This window comes from Sesamum indicum, linkage group LG8 (assembly GCF_026168435.1).
Source record: "Sesamum indicum cultivar Baizhima isolate 11 linkage group LG8, ASM2616843v1, whole genome shotgun sequence".
Taxonomy (NCBI): domain Eukaryota; kingdom Viridiplantae; phylum Streptophyta; class Magnoliopsida; order Lamiales; family Pedaliaceae; genus Sesamum; species Sesamum indicum.
Genome location: NC_142664.1, coordinates 10,501,169 through 10,520,837, shown reverse-complemented (window position 1 = coordinate 10,520,837; position 19,669 = coordinate 10,501,169). Strand labels below are relative to the sequence as shown.

Sequence of the window (19,669 nt, the reverse complement as noted above, 5' to 3'; positions counted from 1 at the left end):
TAGACTTGAGCAAGCAAGGGAGTCTGCATATGCGGAATCTGGCAGAGAGCAAGTGCGCATGTGAACAACCTGCAATGCAGCCACGTGCACGAATGCTGGGAGAGGGCCAGAGCGCACGCGCAGGCAACAACAATAGTGCATGCTACAGGGCTGACAGCCAACGGCTGGGATGTTTTTTGCCCGTAATTGGAAGATTTGATTTTCTAGAATTTTCTTCAGTTTTAGTTAACTGTTTTAATTTTTTGGGACAAAATTGAATTTTTTCTAAAATTAAAATTGCGTAATTAATTGGCCATTGCACCTATTTTTTTTTCATCCTTTTGATTGCAAATTTCCAGCTTGTGTTTTCTTCATAAAATTAATTTTTGTTATATTGGATATCCTGGTGCATAATATTACATGGGATGTATATTATGTGATGTATGGATGGATGATCTCGGAACCCACGACCTCTTGTAAGTTTTAGTTTATGGTTCGGCTCGTATGCCCTTGTAATGTTTCTTCTCTCTCCCTCTCATTTTTAGCCTTGGAATAATGAGGCCTGCTATCTCCCTCCTTATGCATTCCCCCCAACTTCTGATTGGGATTTCTTTTCAGTTGTAATGAGAGTAGTATAGGAATTTTTTTTATGAGGTTTTTTATTTTAAAGCTAGCTCATGGAGAAGAAGGTCAAAGGATAAGGAGGCCGACGAAGAAATTACAAGGCCCATCTACATTTTGATGGGTAAATTACTTTGTAATAGCATAGGGCCACCTTAGACTGACCATAGACTCACTCTGTGCACAATAAAGTCGAATAGGTACCGCTTGTGATCATCCCACAGGGGTATGCTTAATTATGTTGCATGCAGTGATTTCTTTATTGCTTTAGCATTTGATGTTTTGCATGCAATAAAATTCTGTGATGAGGTCTCGATCAAACACCGAAACATTAACTTTTACTTGGTTGGACCAAGTTAAATATTAGGCCCAAAATGGACTTAGATCGAGATTGTCTTGATTTGAAAAAGCCTTCCATCCAGAAAAATGTGGTGGAAGCTACCGTTATCCATGTGTGGTCTCACTAGTCTTGGCACAGTTGGAATGAAGGAAAGCTACACCATTGTTGTGAACAAAGAACACGTTCAGCATTTTCCTATCTCATAAGTCATGGGGGGCGACGACTGAGGTGTGATTTGGTTGATGGGTTGAGCCTCACATTAAGTAACATGATTCTCTTGCAGTCCTCAGGATCATGAGAAGAGGTGAGGTAAAATATCTTGGGAATCTCATGGAATGAGAATAGCATCGATTGCCTCCCACGGGACTTTTTCCATGTGAATCTATGATCACTTAAGACAATAGAGAAGGTCTCCGCAAGTGTACTTGTCTTCAGGATAATTCCCTAAGGTGTCGTAAACTATTCTTATGGATCCCAAGCTCACTAGGAAATGACTTCCCAAAACCTCACTTGAGAGTGGTGGGCTTTCATATAAATAGTTAGAGAGTTAAAGGCTAAAAGAACATGTCTTGAACTTATCAATAATATTACTATCATATGTTGAAATCTGTTCAATTCTATATTGTAGAAGATGTCTAAGAACCCTTTAACCCTGATAATGGAGATTAATAGATTCAATGGCACAAACTACAACAACTAGCTGCAAAATCTAATGATTATCAGAGGTTCAAGAACCAGGCTATGTCTTGGACAAGCCGCTCCCGGTGACTTATTAGAAGGGTTTTCGCCTGAAGAAAGTCTGATGTTCGAGAAGTAGCATGAGGACAGCAACAAGGTCGCAGTATCATATTAGCTTCAATGACCAATGACATCCAAAAGCAATATGATAGGCTGGAAAACGTTCCCTCAATAATGCTTCACATGATCGAAGTTTGTACGATTCTTGATAGGAATATTAGATATACTGGTACAAAAATATTTTTTAGGACAAAGATGACTAAAAGATCTTCTATGCAAAGTCATGCGATCAAGATGCTATCCCTCGTGCAGAAGACCTCAAAGCTGGGCTTCATAATGAGACATACATCGATGTGATCCTCCAATCACTTCCTCCCTCCTAAAACCCGTTTATCATAAACTACAACATGAATTGACTTAAAAAGTCTATTCATGAGTTAATTAATATGCTGGTCAAATACGAGGCAATGACATACAAGTCTGCACCTATATTACTAATAGGAGAGGCTTCAACCTCCAAGGTGAAAGGCAAGAGGGCCCGGCGCTACAAGAAGAAGAAGGAAAAGGAAAAGGTGTCGCAACCACTACTAGCGCTCCAAGCACCCCTGTTGCTCCAGTGGGAAAGAGCAAAGGGAAAGGGAAGAACGGCGGTTCAGAGCGGTCGAGGGCAAATGATGTTTGCATTCATTGCTGTGAAAAGGGGCATTGGCAGAGGGAGTACCCACAACTTCTCTCCAACCCATGTACGTTTGTATTGAAGTAAATATGATTAGTAATTCTTCTTCTTGGGTATTGGATACTGGCTATAGAGCTCACATTTGCAATGATTCGCAGGTATTGGAAAGAAGCAGAAGGCTAAGTAAAGACAAGATGATCCAAGGCTCGGTGATGACAAGGTCGTTGCTGTGGAATCAGTGGGATCTCTCATCTTAGGTATTAGTGATCATATTTGAATAGTATTAAAGAACTATTAATATGTACCAATCATGATCAAAAATATTATTTCCATTCCTTATTGAGACAATGATGGTTATGCATTTAAGATTAATAAAAATAGTTTTTATTTGATGATTGATAATAACCTTCATCGACTTGGTACATTAACGAATGGTTTTTAGATTTTCCAATAGTCAAATTGGATTATAACTGCCCAACACAAACAAAAATTAGATAATTATGAAAATGCATAAATCATAAATCAAGGAATTGGTATCTCCATAGAAAGGATGAGGAAGTTGGTAGAATCAAGGAGTCTAGAGGTAGATGACTTGGGTAAACTATCAACTTGCGAGTCCTGTCTAAAAGGAAAAACGATCAAGAAACTTTTTGTTTGTCACGCTTGTCCCTGGTCTGTTGGGCTTAATCCACACAGACCTCTGTGGACCACTAAATACTCCAGCTAAAAGAGGATATTCATACTTCATAACCTTTATCTAAAATCACTCATGGTATGGTTATGTTAAGCTCATGAGGTACAAGTTTAAGGCATTTGGAATATTTAAGGACTTCAAACATGAAGTAGAAATCAAACTAGCCATAAGATCAAAGGCTTTCAGTCAGATCGAGGTGGGGAATATTTAAGTGGTGAGTTCATGGATTACTTAATAAAGAATAGAAATCTCTCTCAATGGACTCCTCCTAGAACGCCACAACTTAACGGCGTGGCCGAATGGAGAAGTCGAACCATGTTGGACATGGTTCAATCCATGAACTGGTTTACTGAATTGCCCCTGTCCTTCTGGGGTTACGCTCTTAAGACAACAGCCAAGTTCCTCAACATGGCGCCATCCAAAGCTGTACTCCTAACGCTATATATGATATGGCATGGTCATGGTAAGAAAATATATCAAAACATAAGGTGAAACAAAAAAAGATAAGTTTTAATGAGCATGATTTCTACTGCCTCAACAAGGAGTTCCACATGAATTTATTTTAAAATATTTATCAAATAAATAAAGTTGGATTTCTTGTTGAACCCTAATTACGGAAAAAAAAATTCTTAACATATTCAAATTTAAATATTTATATTTTAAAACTTTGATAGGAAAGAAAATTAATTTAAAACAAATTGGAGAAATGAAAAGAAAAATAATTAAATATGTACCTGAGGCTCCATTAAACTTGCCCGCAGCGCACAAGAGATGGGATCCGACGATAGCACACCGAAATCTTCACAAGATGAATTTGAATTTGGGTCGGATGAAATAATCCGGCCAAAATCTATAGTGTATGTTCTTGAAGAATTCTGTTGGCAAATTATACACGATGACCAATTAACAAATCGACTCAGAAAAAGGAATTAAAGAAGGAAAAAGAAAGAATCAAATGCTTGAGAAAAGGAATAATGGAGTTTCCTACATAGAAATCATCTTAGATTTCTGGAGTTTTCTGCCATTTTTTGGATACCGAAGGAATCAAATGTAACGTTCCTACAGCTCTTGAGCGTAGTACTTTATGGACTTGAACAGTGAATTGCAGTGAGTGTGTTGAGGGAAAAAAGGCGTGAGCAAATGTGAAGTGTGAGTGGTTGAGCGAGAGAGTGCGAGTAAATGTTGTATGTGTTTGTGTGAGTGTTTCAAATAGAAAAGCTCGATGGGGGTAGCAGAAGCCTTGGAATTAACATTCTCTCTTTTTCTCGTAATATTTTCCTACTAATTTCTTCTTTTTAGGTTTGTCTTTATTTAATATTATTGTAATAATTAGACAAGAATCATTTTGGAACGAAAATATATATTCATGGTATCTATGAATGCAATACAATAAATTATATTCTACATCAGATTCCTCCAGAAATGGCCAAAAAAAGGAGAGACAACATCTACGAAAATTAATTAGAGAGTTCATCAATCTGTACATATTGTTGTATTGTAATCAACCATTTATCTTTACAAAATTCTTTATATACAACTCAAGTTTTTAATAAGATTGAAAAACCTAAAGTAGTGATGAAGTTAAAATCGATACTCAAAAATGAAAAAATAATCATGTATACCTTTCTTTATATACAACTCAAGTTTTTAGTAAGATTGAAATTCGACAATATTTTTATCTAAGGATCTTTTGAAATGGTGTGTTTGAATCTGAAAATATAATTAATGGTTTGGTATATAAAACATAGGTATAAATTAATGTCACTTACCTAATTTATAATTTTAGTGATTATTACACTTTGAGGATTGGATTTCATTCATGAACTTGATTCAAGAAATTTAATTGCAATTATATTGAAGTTAGTTACACCAATGTATTTGGTTCTTTGCCACCATAAAACATATCATTTCAAATATTTTGAAAAGAAAAATCAATGAACACTTTTGAATCCATTAAACGCAATATATATATATATATATAAAAAGCTAAAACAATAACGAAGATTCAATTGTTACAATTTTTTTATTGGAACACACAAGAAAAAAATGGGCTAAAATATTTTCAGTCCCCTATGCTAATTAGAAGGGGTGGTATTTCAAAGGGAGTGAGTTTGTAATTTAAAAAGACTCAACTATTAACTTTTATTTTATTGGACAAAGTTACTTTTGATCTTTTTACATTATGAGTTCATATATTTATTGATATTCAATTATATAATTGATTAGTTATTTTTAATAATATTCATTCATTTGTTGTAAAACTCTTTTACAAAATTTAATTTTTCAACTTTATAAATTTTCAATTTTTTCGTTTGCTCCATCCAATTTAAATTAACTGTTTATATAACTTTTTCGGGAAAAATGTTGAAAGCAATCACTGCCATAAAAAAAAAAAGTTTCAATGGTTTTGCCATGGTTTAGATATTGTTCAAATTGCATAGTTTTGTCTTCCAACCTAAAGGTCTACTTTTATAAATATGGGTATTTGGTCTACTTTTATAGTAGTTTCTCGCGTTTAGTAAATTTTATTTAATGTATGCTTTAATTTAAAATTATTTATCTATATATATTGATAATTTAATACTCTATTTTCAATAAAAATAAATCATTTATATTTAGGTTTTCATGAATCACAAGTATTTAATAATTAATGAATGAATTTTAGAATATTGAATCATACTTTTAATATAGTAAAAAAAGATACCCCTTAAAATAACAAAAGAAAAAAAAAAGTGGAAGTAGATGTTCGAATTTTTCATTGGACAACCATATCAAAAGCTTTTGGAAAGGAAAAAGATGTTCGAATTTGAAAATTTCTTTTTAATTATAAATATTGACAAAATAATAAGAAAAGAATAAAGAGAAAATCGATTGGCTATAAATCAATTATTGGGTTGTTTAAAGTGCAAGCAAAGATCTCCAGCTTTTGATCATTATGTTGGTAAGAAATGAATATAATTTAAAGTAGAACATTTTACATACCTTCTATTTTCTTTTCTATCTCAGTAATATTTCTTGTACGACTTCCACTTCCATCCCCAACCTAATGTTGTGGAAGTTTTAATATGCGTCATGAACAAATGACATAATAGTTCATTCATTTTATATAATCTTCTATAGTTGAAAAGTTAAAAAATAAAACATATCCAAATAAATTTTGGTCAAAGATAAAACAGATTTATGGATTTTGAGTTTACTTGTTCCAGCACTAGATCACTCCTCCGACAACTATAGAGTATAAAAGTTGCAACCTCCTTTAATGAGCGGAAGTTTTGAGAGACTCTATCACGAATATAGTACTATTGCATGAAAATTTGGTTCAAGAAAGTTAGTTATATTACATTGGTTTTGCATAAGTAAAAAATTTACAGATTATTTATGTAAAGTATTAAAAAATTATTACCTTATCACTTGCATTCGAGGCATTGCGCTTTCTCTTTTGTAATATCCAACCCTCTAGTCGTTCCTGTAGGGATAATTTATATCTTGGTTAGATTTTTATTGTCTCAGTAATTTCCGATAGAGGGTCCACATCTTGTTGGAGAGGGACTTTTTTCACTCTTACGTCCAACTTGCCTTCATTATCTTGTACAATTATGTGATATATGTCCCTTTCCCCTACTTCAACCTGCCATACATATGTATGTTAGTAGAATAGACGAGTTTATTTTATAAATTATAATATCATATTTTTTATATAAAGAAACATAACCGTGCATAATCGCAAAAATGCACGTGATTGCACACTAATATCTAATTCTGTTTCCATTTTTCTAGTGGATGAGTAAGTGATTGCATAAGCTTTCTATTGACAAAGTGTTATATGTAGATTAAAGAACAAATAAATAATTACCAAGAAAATAATTAAATTTTGAATATAAAGTAATAAGATAAGGATTACTTCAGTACTCGAAATCGGTAAATCATAATAGCAAATGGATTTCTTATCTTAATTTGATTTGGATATATAAACCTAGCTTGCATTACGTGGAGTATTTGGGTCAAATATGTATAGATATAAATTCAAATTGATAAGTGGACGTACTTTATGCATTTCGAGAATATAGTTGCGGCCTCGTTGATGATGTTCGAAAAGTAGAAAAGAGACCTTCCAAGTGCCTTGAACTACACACCTGTCTCGAGTTCTGTTCTGAATTGAATGTCTATTGTTTGATTCAGGTTGATCCTGCACCAAAAAACAAGCACACTAGAATAACAAGAGTATAAATTAAGCCACAAACAAAGTAAAAAGTCTAAGAATATTAGATTAAAGAGATAAACAAATCCATTAACCAATCAGTCAGAAGTGGCTGTGTATGAAGGAAAGCTTATAAACTTCAACTGAAACTTTTAACAAAAGATTAAAGTGAGACATATTTCCTTATATTGCAAAGTACATACTTTCACCACCAAATTTCAATGGATAAATAATTTTCTTGATGCATTGTTTTGTTTTTCTATTACCGGGGCTTCTTTTATATTAGAATACCAAAATTAATGAACAACTCCCTTTTCTCAAGTAGAATTAATGAGGTCAAGTAACTACTAAAACATTGTTTTATAATTGAACGTACTTGTATATTTTTCAAAACATTCAAGGGAAAACCAATTTGGAAACAAGATCGCCAAAAATATGCAAAGTAAGAAGCCTTATCATTTAGTTCAATGATAGTTACATGCCACCATTATATGTGCACGTGAAAATTAAGTAAAATAAGTACAATATGCAAAATAAAAGGCATGAAAATATGTTCTCTTAATACTTAGAATTTACAGGACAACAATGTGTAAAGTTGAAAAGAGTAGATGTGTTTTATGCTAGCCCATGCCACATGGACTATGAATTAAAAAGATAAGCAACATATAAGCATTGGCCAAAGAACTCAATTGCATCCATTCGATATCCCTTTTCGGTTTGCTGTCATAATCAAATTCTAAAATGCACTTGGTGGGTTTGAGGCAATTCTAGGGGCCAACGGTCTTGTGGGCCCAGAGCATGACCAAATAGTATGAAAATCAATCACCAAATTGAGTCGGAAGCTAAGTATATGGGAGACAAAGTGGAATGCGCGTGGGGAGCCACCTCTTGAACAAGCGGACAAAATGCTACATACATGGGAATCACCTCTAGAATCTTGATACATAACGACCAATCATGGGATAAGTCACTCCACGTTGAGGATGTCACATTTTTATGAACGGTGATAGTAATATCACATTCCATATACATTAGAAACTAATAAAATAAGCAACATATAAGCATTGGGTAAAGAAAAATTATAGTGTATCCATTTGGAATCCCTTTTCGGCATATTGCCATAACCGAATTTTAGGATGCACATGGTGAGTTTGGAGGAAATTCTTACATCCAAGGGGCTCACGGGCCCAGGGCGTGACATGTTCCATAGAAATCTTTGATCATTGTGTTTATCAAATTGGAAATGAAGCTTTCAAAAAATACGAAAAATGTTTTGTAGAGGTCATAATACAACAAATACATGAAGAGAAGATATTTAAACTTTTCATTATTCATTTGACCATAAGAGATCGCATAAAAGAAAAATGTATTCAAGTGGAAAATAAATTGATTTATTGTGAATGATGCAAACACTATTTTGACCTCATGAAGTTTATAATTCTGAAGCCAGCCAAATATATTGTATGTAACTTATTTTCATTGTGAGAGTCATTTCCATAATCTCAAGGGCAATTGAAATATAAATCACCAGGAGAAGAATCATTATAGAGGAAAAAATCTTAATTTTCTTATTATCTCTTAGATTGTGCATGCAAAGTGGTGATACTGTTGAAAGATCTGTGCAGATTTTTGTGAGTAAAGATTCTAAAGACTCTAATATTTTATTGTATTTATAAGGTAATAGTAACAAGCTTTATTCACTGAGAAGTGATTGAACACTCAACATTAATTATTAGTGCCTAGGCCACTTCTATCTAGGCAGGGATTACGCAAGATCGGTTCCCATTTATCGATGATCGGGAAAAAGATATCAAAACTTTTGAGTGGATAGATCTTTTGAGTGGCATGGATATCTCACTCCCATCAAATATGTAATTTATCTTTCTGTCACACGCTTCATTTGTTAGGAGGTCCACCACATTATCCCTTTATCTGAAAGTGTACACAAAATTACATTTCAAACTTCTTTTCGTAGCATGAATTTGAGCCAAAATATACTGCAACAACTAGTTGCCTCTATGTTATGACTTTGTTAGTAAAGAAATATTTTTAGCATCGATTTCTATCTAGATTCTTTTGAGAGCATATTCTTCGACCAATTTAAAACATTAATGAAATGATCATTTGATAATGTAAATACTCAAAACTACAAATACTACATCTCCTTGGTTATTATACACAACTTTGCATGCTCCCACCTCTTAGGATTTTCTTAAGCAGCAATATGGCAGGAAGTTCATATGGGAAGTGAATCCATATGTCATCAACATTTGAATCACTTATCCTTTGTTGTCTTTTAAATACACTTGCTTTGGCAACAACTATAACTGGTGATGCACCCTCAAGATGATCGTTCAAGCTCAAAAACAATCAACGAGGTGTTTGGATTGTTTCATGTCGTCCCACCAAATCATAGAACAAACTACGATATAAGGATATGTATATGTCCTTAGTGAAGGAGGCTGTTGTCAGCTTCCGTTAATGATGAACTATCATTATCGCCAAATCCGCTATTAGAAGCTACAACTGGAAAAAACTAGCAAGGAATTCCAGCACCTGCGCACTTTAAAACTTCAAAAGAACATATGTGCAATGGTCTTAATATGGGAACAACACTAGCAATTAAATGCCACTGCTATTGTTTGTTGACCTGCAATCAGTCATTCAGCAATTGCCATGAAAATGTTGATATTGAAGGTATAATAGTAGGCTGTTGGAAACTATAATAAATATTGAAGAACCATTGCATCACAAACTAAATGCAAAGTGACATTAATCAAAAGATCCCTATCATATGAGGGTCGCTAAACCACTTGTCTGTAGAATTCTCATTTAGCATTACCGCGACATAAAATGTTTGTTTTAGAAAAGTGTTTACATGGGTTACCAGTATGTCATTTTTGTATTTATACCATCATCTCAGCAATGGTTATAATTATTAGAATTGACATATATGACATCACCCTGATTCAAAAACCACTGTACTGCATAGCCCTATGCAAAATCTGCCTGTATTTGGTATATCATGGAACCCACCACCATTAATATGAATTTTTTTTGTAGTCATTTAATCGTCTTAGCTTCCCCACAACCACTTTTGTAGTATCTTTACCACCCTATGTGCATGCCCAAATAGAGTTGTTTCAATATTGTCTCTCTCTAAGTTGGCCACTTTAGGTTTTGGTCACTAACACCTTCATCACAAATTGCATCATCACCATGCTACATGGATATAGCATTGTACTTGACGCATAATGACATGTTGCGCTACCATTTGTATCTGCAGGTAGTGATCGATGCATTGCTGCCTTTCTTACCCGATATATTTCATTCCAAATCCACACGAAAACAGCGGTCCTCTACCTAGTATTATAAATGGGTCTTTCAACTTGCAACAGCTGTAATCTTGGTCATGGGTTATTTCTTTATTGACAGACTTCAGTGCTAACTAAACCTTTGTAAAAGTTTGAATTTCTCTTCAACTTGTTATGAAGTGATTAAAAATCAAGCGTATTAAGAAGCTACTTTATCTCATGCTTAGTGTATAGTATTACTAGCTATCTACATGAGCAAATTTGAAAGGAAAATAAGTTACATTGGTCAAATTTTCGTTGTTGGATTATATTATTTGTATAGAGTAATTTGGATTTATATATCAACAAAATTGATTACATTGAATGGTTCAAAAATGTAATTACAAGTAAGATATCCTGATTGGGAGTTATTAAAGAAAATATGCTTCGGATATGGAAAAAGTTGGCAAATTGAGAAAGATATATAGAAAACTAAATAGACAGATGGATCAGAGAGCCGAGACGAGAAATATTAAAAGTAACATTTATTGTCCTAAGTATGAAAAACGACATACCAAGAGATCTAATTTTGTGACGCCTTCTAAATCATTGCATGAAAAACCAATGTTGTGAACTAAAAGACTTATTACAAAAAAATAATATATGTATGGTGATGAAGAGAGAATATATAATAGTTGCAACAATTAATACCTTTATGGGGCTTCCAAACATGAAACAATGAGAAATTTTTTTATCAACAAATCATTGTAAATAAGAAAAACTGTAAATAATTATGGAAGATACCCTAATTAATGTCTTCTCCTCTCCATTAATGTAATTAATAGTTAGTACTCTAAGTTGAGGCCGCAATCTTTTCTTGTGCTTTAATTTTTTTTTCAATTTTAATTTTATTTATTTATTTACTATTCTTTTTTCTCCTTTTGTACTCTTTTCAATACCACAAAATATTTCGACATTTGTGATATTCTATTTTCTCCACAATACCCTCAAACATTTATATATTCTCGAAAAGAAAGTTGGTCAAGTACATATCCAAATCTGGGATGTTCTCCCCAAGTTTTAAATTTGAATTATTTAATTAATCTAATCTTCAGGTTTCGAGTCAAAGAGATGCAATAATCATTTGGTTTCTTAATCATATTATCATCATTCAAAAATCAATTATAATGGATATTGATGTATGAAATGTGCTCAACTATTTTTTTCCTCTATTTTTGTTCATTGTGCATAGAGAATTCATATTCGTGCTTCCCAAAAATAAAGAATTACTATTATTTTTTTTTATTGGTCATAGGGATCTTACATTATATCTTGTAATTGAGAAACTTCCACCAAACTAATGTTAATTCAATGGTCATGGACTAAACACATGATTGCTAGTCGCTGATCAAGATGCCTAAACAGTCGGGCTCAAGAGGGACTCAACCTAGGATGTAATTGACCCAATAAAGAAAAGTTGGTTGGTCCAATCTAGGCCAATCTTAGGCTAATTCCATGTATCAATACTTGGGATAGGCCCAACCCAATGACCTAGGACCTCCTAACCCTGGGTCAAGTTAGCGGGCCGACCTAATCGAGCCACTTCTTTTTTTAAATAATACATGACATATAAGTTTTATTTTATTTTTATAGCTTAACTATTCTATATTTTTTTATACTTTTGAAACTCTAAAAATTTTACCTTTATTCCTCTACTTCTATATTAGTACAACAATTCACTAAAATTCATTGTTATTTTTTTAAAAATATATTTTAAATCTTTTTTCGTCTTTATGTGGTCTTAGCTACTTCTTTTTGTAGTTTTGATTGTTTGGTTTAATTTATAATTTATTTATTTAAAATAAAAGCATAAATTATTTAAGTTTGTTAAAAAAGTATCTCATCTTCATTGAAAAGAAAAACAAAAGAAAACAGGCGCAATCAGGTTTGGTTTGAGATTAGGCCAGGTCATCACCACTGCTTTTGCACTTTCCCTTCATCCCCCGTTTTGTGCTTAATTTAAGGTAAAATTAGTGAAATAAAAATTATTGTTTTCAAATATGAGTTTAGTCACTAGCTACTAGTCATGGTAAGAAAATATATGAAAAAATAAGGAAAAAGAAAGACAATTTTTTATTGAGCATTTGAGTAAAACTGAAAAATTTAAAGTAGTGATGAAGTTAAAATTGACACTCAAAAGTTGACACTCAAAAATGAAGTACACCTTTCTTGCAAGTTCAATCATTTTGCGTTTATTGAATTTGACAGTACTTTTAACGAAGGATCTATTGAAATTCGTTTTCAAAGGATGGATATTTTGCAAAAAATATATGTGGTAGGTGTGTTTTAATCTGAAAAATGTAATTAATGATTTGATATATAAAGATAGGTATAGACTAATGTCACTTGATTCATAATTTTAGTGATTATTACACTTTGATGACTGGATTTGAAATTGAATTGCAATTATGTTAAAGTTATACAGATATACTAATGTGTGTAAGAATTTTTTGCACCAATTTATTTGGTTCTTTGCCACCACAGAACATATTACTTTCAAATATTTTTAAAAGAAAAATCAATTGACACTTTTGAATCCATTAATCCCTATATATATATATATTTATATTTATATAATAGACACTTACAAAAACAAAAAGAATAACAAAGACTAGAGGGTTGGATGTTACAAAAAATAAAGCACCTTCTGGATTATCCATGTAGCACCCCCTTCGCTACAAGAGCTATATCTACCCTAAACGTCATAGTTATAGTAATCCCTGTGTTCATATATATACTTTTGCACATAATCATCTAATCAATTTGCATACTTAATCACAATGTCATAACGACATAGTCAACCCACAACATCATATATATACAAATCAAACGCCACAAGTGATCCACTACAGTTGATTGCTACGCCTATGTTCTCTTTATACAAACAAAATTAGATTTGTACTCTAGCTGACAAGAGGAGAAAACAGCATACCTGCCTGAGTATAGTGCGTAGACCTATTATTCAACAGTCAGACACCTCAAAGTCTACTCCTGAAAGAAAATGTCAACAGAGGGATGAGCCTGCCACTCAATAAGTAAATAATCAGCCCTATCTATATATGTATATGAAACACAGCCCAAACAGGACAAATAGGCAACATGCATGGATTACAGTCAATTTAACTCCAACATAATCAATTGTAATACACCACATAGCTATCTCACAATAAAATAATCAATTAAACTTCCTTTTTCCTAGTTTGCTTACCAGAAGGTGATATCGTGTTTTTCCCGTCAACTCAATCTCACCGTTATATAAATTTAAGGGAATCCCCTTGACAGCCGGCTCATCAACCTCATTTCGCATCATAGCTCTTTTCAATTCGCATCATAGCTCTTTTAATTTCATTTCACCTTATAGGCTTTTCAACACGTCAAGTGGTATTCATACCACAATATATATTCAACTTCCACAACTCCCTCATTTTCACATATCACCATTATTGTAAGCAATTAGTAACGTAAAACAGTATATCCATATATTCTCATTTTCAGACATCCACAACACATCAAACAACAACATAACATTTCAACGTATTTTCCATTCCACGTACACAATACCATCAATCAAATCAAATCATGCATCACTCATATATTTTCAGATAAATCAATATCAGCACGAACCACAAATTCATATAACAGTAAAACCACAAATACAGAAAGCATATATAGATAATACTAATTATTTACTTACCTCAACCTCACAACGTTTCTTTCTACTCAATCGCTAATTGTCAGTCCTTTCACCTCACCCCCGTATCCTATAATGAGTTATATCACATACAATTAATATATCGAGAATATCATAATTTCTTTTAAATACAATATTAAATATTATTCGTACAATTTCTACTAATTCTTTAATATTCCACTTCTATCGGAGTACAAATCTTCGTTTTTCCTCTTTATTAACATACCATTTATTAAATATAATTTTCGGAATATTTCTACGAATTTCTTATCAATGTCTCGCTATTATATAATTTAATTAAACAACAATACGTAGAATTGCGTATTTGGTTAACAATTCCGATAGAATTATATAAATTGGCTATAGCAACATTCAAATCTAATAAATTTAATAATCTAATTAACCAACGACATCATTTTTATATCCGATTCTATATTTAATTAGACACTATTTTAAATAGCCAAACCCGTAAAATATTCCGATTAAATGATACATCGCTTAGTATAAATAATATTTAATAAACGAACTAATTAAATAATATAATTATATCAATTAATAAGAATTAAAATTAAAATTCTTACCTCCCGCGCCAACTGAAGAAGAACAGAAAAATTGCAGAATATGCAGTGAAATGGTTTGACAATATTATATGTATATATATATATTATGTGCTTATCATGGGGGTGGGGCGGTGGGTGATGGCCCACCCCTCCCCCAATTCATTTTTCTTTCTTTTTCTTTTCTATTCCTTTTCTTTCGTCTTTTTCTATTTTTTTTAATTTAATTTAAACTTTTTTCAAAATACCCATTACGTCCTTCTTAAATTTCTTAATTAATATAATTTATCCCCAAATATTATAACGAACTCCAATTTAATCCGTTCGAGTTTTATTATATTCCAATTAGGGAACATAATTTATTTACTAATTAACTAAGTTTTATAAAAATTACCAATTAATCCCCCAATTAGATATTATAATCTTTGGGGTGTCACAATCCAACCCTCTAAGATTGACCATCCTCTAGCAGCTTCTGCAACTTCTCCTGCAAAACAAACAAAATTATTAATACTTTTAAGCAAGAATTAATTTTTTTAAAAAAAAATAATATTAATACTGTAGCTACTTACCTCCACCTCCATCGCCCTCGGCCCGCTCCAGGCGCCGTTCACTTTTTTCTTGCAGCACCTCTCCAATAATTCCTTTTGCTTGGGGGGGGGGGGGTGATCGAGCTTTGCTTCCTATAGAAGAAAAAATATTTAGCATCTTATTTATAAAATAATGGTAAAGCATTTAAAATACTATTATTTACTTACCAACTTTCTCTTCTGCATGCCAATAAAGGAAGCCCCCCCCCCCCCCCCCCCCGCGGATACACAATTGAGGACACCATGGAGTTTGCCACCCGGTTCGCCTTTTATAAGGACTCCCGCTGGAAGTCAACTCTGGCCCAGTATGTCTGGAGCTGGAGCCAAACCGTGTTGGCCAGTCAGAGTAGCCTAACCAGGCTGGACAGGGCGATGGAAAGTATTTTTCGTATTTACTTATCGGTCAAGATGTGGAACACTCCAGAACATGGACTCATCGTTACATTCCCACCAGTAGGTCATCTATAGTAATAAAATTAAACAAAATGTCAATAAATTTCATTGAATAATTAGAATATTAGATAAAATCAAATTAATTTAAAATTGATTACCTTCATGCTCCCAAACCACAAATACTTGTACTCTTCCAGCACCTGCCTCAGACATGGCGACGGGTGGGAAAGTGTCCCCGTCACCATTGTATTGATGCGCTCGTGAAATCGGCGGTCAGATCTAAAAGGACATGCTATATTAAACATTTTTAATATAGAATAAAACTAAAAAAATTGATAAACAAATTTACCTTGCGCATTGAGTCTGATGTATTAGGCGCGCTGATGGTGGGGGGATTGATAACAGTGGTGGAGCAGCCACTCATTAGATGCCAGTGCAGCTCTAGATGCTCCAGCATCATCTGAGTCTGTGGGGCGGGGGACGGTGCGGTCGTGTCAGGTGGTGTGGGTGGTCGAAGAACTGCTTTCCTAACTTGGAAAGCATCCGACACACTGGTAGAAGTGGCGGGCCACGACCATGACCTCTTCCTTGACCACGTGGTATACGAGGCGTACCACTAAACATGATCTAAAAAATTATTGAGAAGTATTAGTCTAAATTTTACAATTATTCACATTAATATGTAAATAAAAAAGTATATACTAATTCTTACACATCGAAAAAATTATCATGAAGTTATGATTATTGTACTCATTAATTATTTAAAAATGTATAATTTTCTTGTGCACATATACAAACTAGCCAAGTATTGCTTTAAGTTTATTTAGCTTATCACATGAACGTTTTATTGTAGTATTCGATATATTTATCCATTTTAATCTATCAACATTATCTTTTGCTAATAGATGAAGATGGATAAACGTAACAAGTTCTACTGGCAAAATTCAATTGATGGGCTAAACAAGATTAAAGGCATGCGTGATCTGTTTGTACGTTGTTACCAAAGAAATATACATTTTTGAATAATTATTAATTATTGGTAATATTGTTCTTAATTTGTTTTCCATTTCTAATGATTATGTAATTGTACTTTAATTCGAAATACAACCTTAATATTGTTATTGTTGACATTATTTTATAAATAATATTATTATTGGGATTATTTGTCTAATTTTTGTGATTATTGACTTTATTATGTAAAAATGTTATTTTTGGGAATATTTTATAATTTTGCGATAATTGATATTGTTACGAAAATAATGTTATTACTGGGAATATTAGCTTATCTTTTGTAATTGTTGACATTATTATGTAAAAATGTTATTATTGGAAAATTTTGTCTAATTTTTTATTATTGACATTATTATGTAAAAATGTTATTATTATTAGGAATATTGGTGTAATTTTTGTGATTATTTATATTACTATTTAAAAAGATTATTATTGGAAATATTGATCTAATTTTTTTATTATTTACAATATTATTTAAATAATGTTATTATTGGGATTTACTATTGGTCTAATTTTTGTGATTGTTTACATTATGATGTAAAAATTATTTTATTGGAAATATTAGTCCAATATTTTTTATTATTTACATTATTATTTAAATAACTTTACTACTGGGATTATATATTTGTCCAATAAATTTGGTTATTTACATTATGATGTAAAAAATTAGTGTATTTATAAAATAAATTGCACATGTATAGAATAAATATGGCAAAAATTTAAGCAATATAATATAATACACATAAGAATTGCATAAAAGGAAAAATAGGCCTCATTTGACTTGAATTTTCAAATTCGAAGGAGACTAGTAATTAATCTCTTTCTTTCATATGATTTGACTAATTTTAACTTCTTGATTTGAATATTTGAAGTATTTAACAACAAAGAAAAAGTAAAAAGAACGAAAAATTCAAAAATTCTATTTATTGAAATTAGTCGGTGCATATCTTCATATAGAATATTACAGTAAATTGCACAAATAATTACACTATACAATTACTAAATTACACAATAATTGCATAAATTACACAACTATACAATTAGTTTTGATAAATTACACAAATATTCTATAATTGCAGAAATTACATAAAATAAATTTCTATATATGCAGAAATTCTTGTACAACTAAATATTTCTATATTTGCAAAACTTACATAAAATAACCTTTTTACAGAATTGTTTTGAAAATAAAAAAAAATGACAGAATTTTTAAAAATCACCCAAAATTAAGAGAAAATTATTAAAATAACAAAAAATATACAAAAATTCGGAGAATTACATAAAATTTACCAAAGAAATTTAAGATTTTCAAAAATTTATAGAAAATTATTAAAATTACCAAAAATTATGAATTTTTTTATGATTTCATAAATGTATAAAATTTTTTAAAAATTACAGCAAAATTAAGTGATTATTTTTAAATTGCCGAAAGTTTTTTAAAATGTTTTATTTTACACCAAAAAATTAAGAAAATAAAAAATATAGGATAAATTATCCCAAACATGTTAATGATCAGAAAAAGTAGACTATAAATTAATTATGGTCATTGAAAACATATAATGCTACGAATTATATTGATACATGTTCAAAAGATCAAATATATTTGTATATATAAGATTGCTAGTATTACGTAGATGTATATAGCATCTTATACTGTTATATTGGATCGTCTAATCAGACCGTTAATATTTTTATCAAACCATTGGATAGTATTAAATCGATATAATGCTACATTGTATGAAGTTTTTGACATTTTTGTTATACGGATGCTAAGATATCGTATCCGATACACAATCAATGACGTTGAAAAAATGATGGAAGTGACCATCAGACAATTTGATTTTAGATAAGACCTCTAAATATGTTCACATATGAAAAGTATTGTTATCAGTTTAAATTTGGTGTTAATCAGGGTCCTGGATATTGAGACATTGTAATCGGGAAGTGAACGAGCAATCTATGGACATATTTAGGGACGGTTTTGGAACACATTTAGAAACATTTTTTTAATAATTTCAGAAAAGATATTTTATACATTTACGAACGGTTTTATTTAAATTTCATATTTCACAACGGTCAAATATTAAATAACCGTTCCTAGGTTTCATTTTTCCTCCTGTTTTCTTTTGGTGCGAAACTCAATTTGTTGGAACTTATTTTGGAACGTCAAAATAAATTAACAGTTCCTATATTTTAATTTTTCCTCCTTTTTATTTAGGACATTGTAATATATTGAACGGTTTATTTTATTAATGTCGGTTCAAAGTTGGAAAGGGCTTTGGGTCGACTTCCTAATTTATTGACAGTTCCTAAATATAAAAAAAGTGTTTTGTTTTTTTTTAAAAAAAAAATAGTGGTATGGACAAATAGTTTGCAAATTGTACATCTAAATTAGCTGGTAAACTATTATCGGTAATTTTTTAATTTATACAGAAAACGGTAAATGTCAATCGTAATTATTGTCTTCCTCAGTCTCGTAATCCTCATCAAAGTTATCCTCGTCAGACTCGTCATCAAATTTAAAGTTCCCCGATCGGGCCAACATGAGTACATACGACCGTACTGCCAGTACGTTGCGAGCCCATCCGTGCACAAACCTAGTCTACCACTACGGAGCTCTACTGCAAAATGAGGATACTTCCGGTCAAAATACCTCGATGCATCTGAATTAGACGGATTGCACCATGGATCCCTCTTCCGTTCGATTGTTGGCATGCCATGTTATTTGCTTGGCAGTCTCTTCTGAAACAAACAACCTTTGCAGGCGAGCGGTATCTGACAGGTACCTAAGAATGCTATATGATGTCTTCTTGTGATTAGGATTTTGC

The 19,669-nt window shown here is 31.9% G+C and overlaps 1 long non-coding RNA gene across 2 annotated transcripts; it reads right to left on the bottom strand.

The window, feature by feature from the left end:
* Positions 1–9,409: 9,409 nt before the first annotated feature.
* LOC148787195 (uncharacterized) lies at positions 9,410–14,925 on the bottom strand. Of its 2 annotated transcripts, XR_016066931.1 has the most exons (4): positions 14,872–14,925; positions 14,294–14,360; positions 13,532–13,590; positions 9,410–9,896 (listed from the first exon to the last, which is right to left on the bottom strand). It is a non-coding gene; the product is annotated as an uncharacterized LOC148787195 (long non-coding RNA). The 2 variants fall into 2 exon arrangements; XR_016066930.1 differs by having other exon boundaries at positions 9,410–13,590.
* Between the last annotated feature and the right edge of the window lie 4,744 nt (positions 14,926–19,669).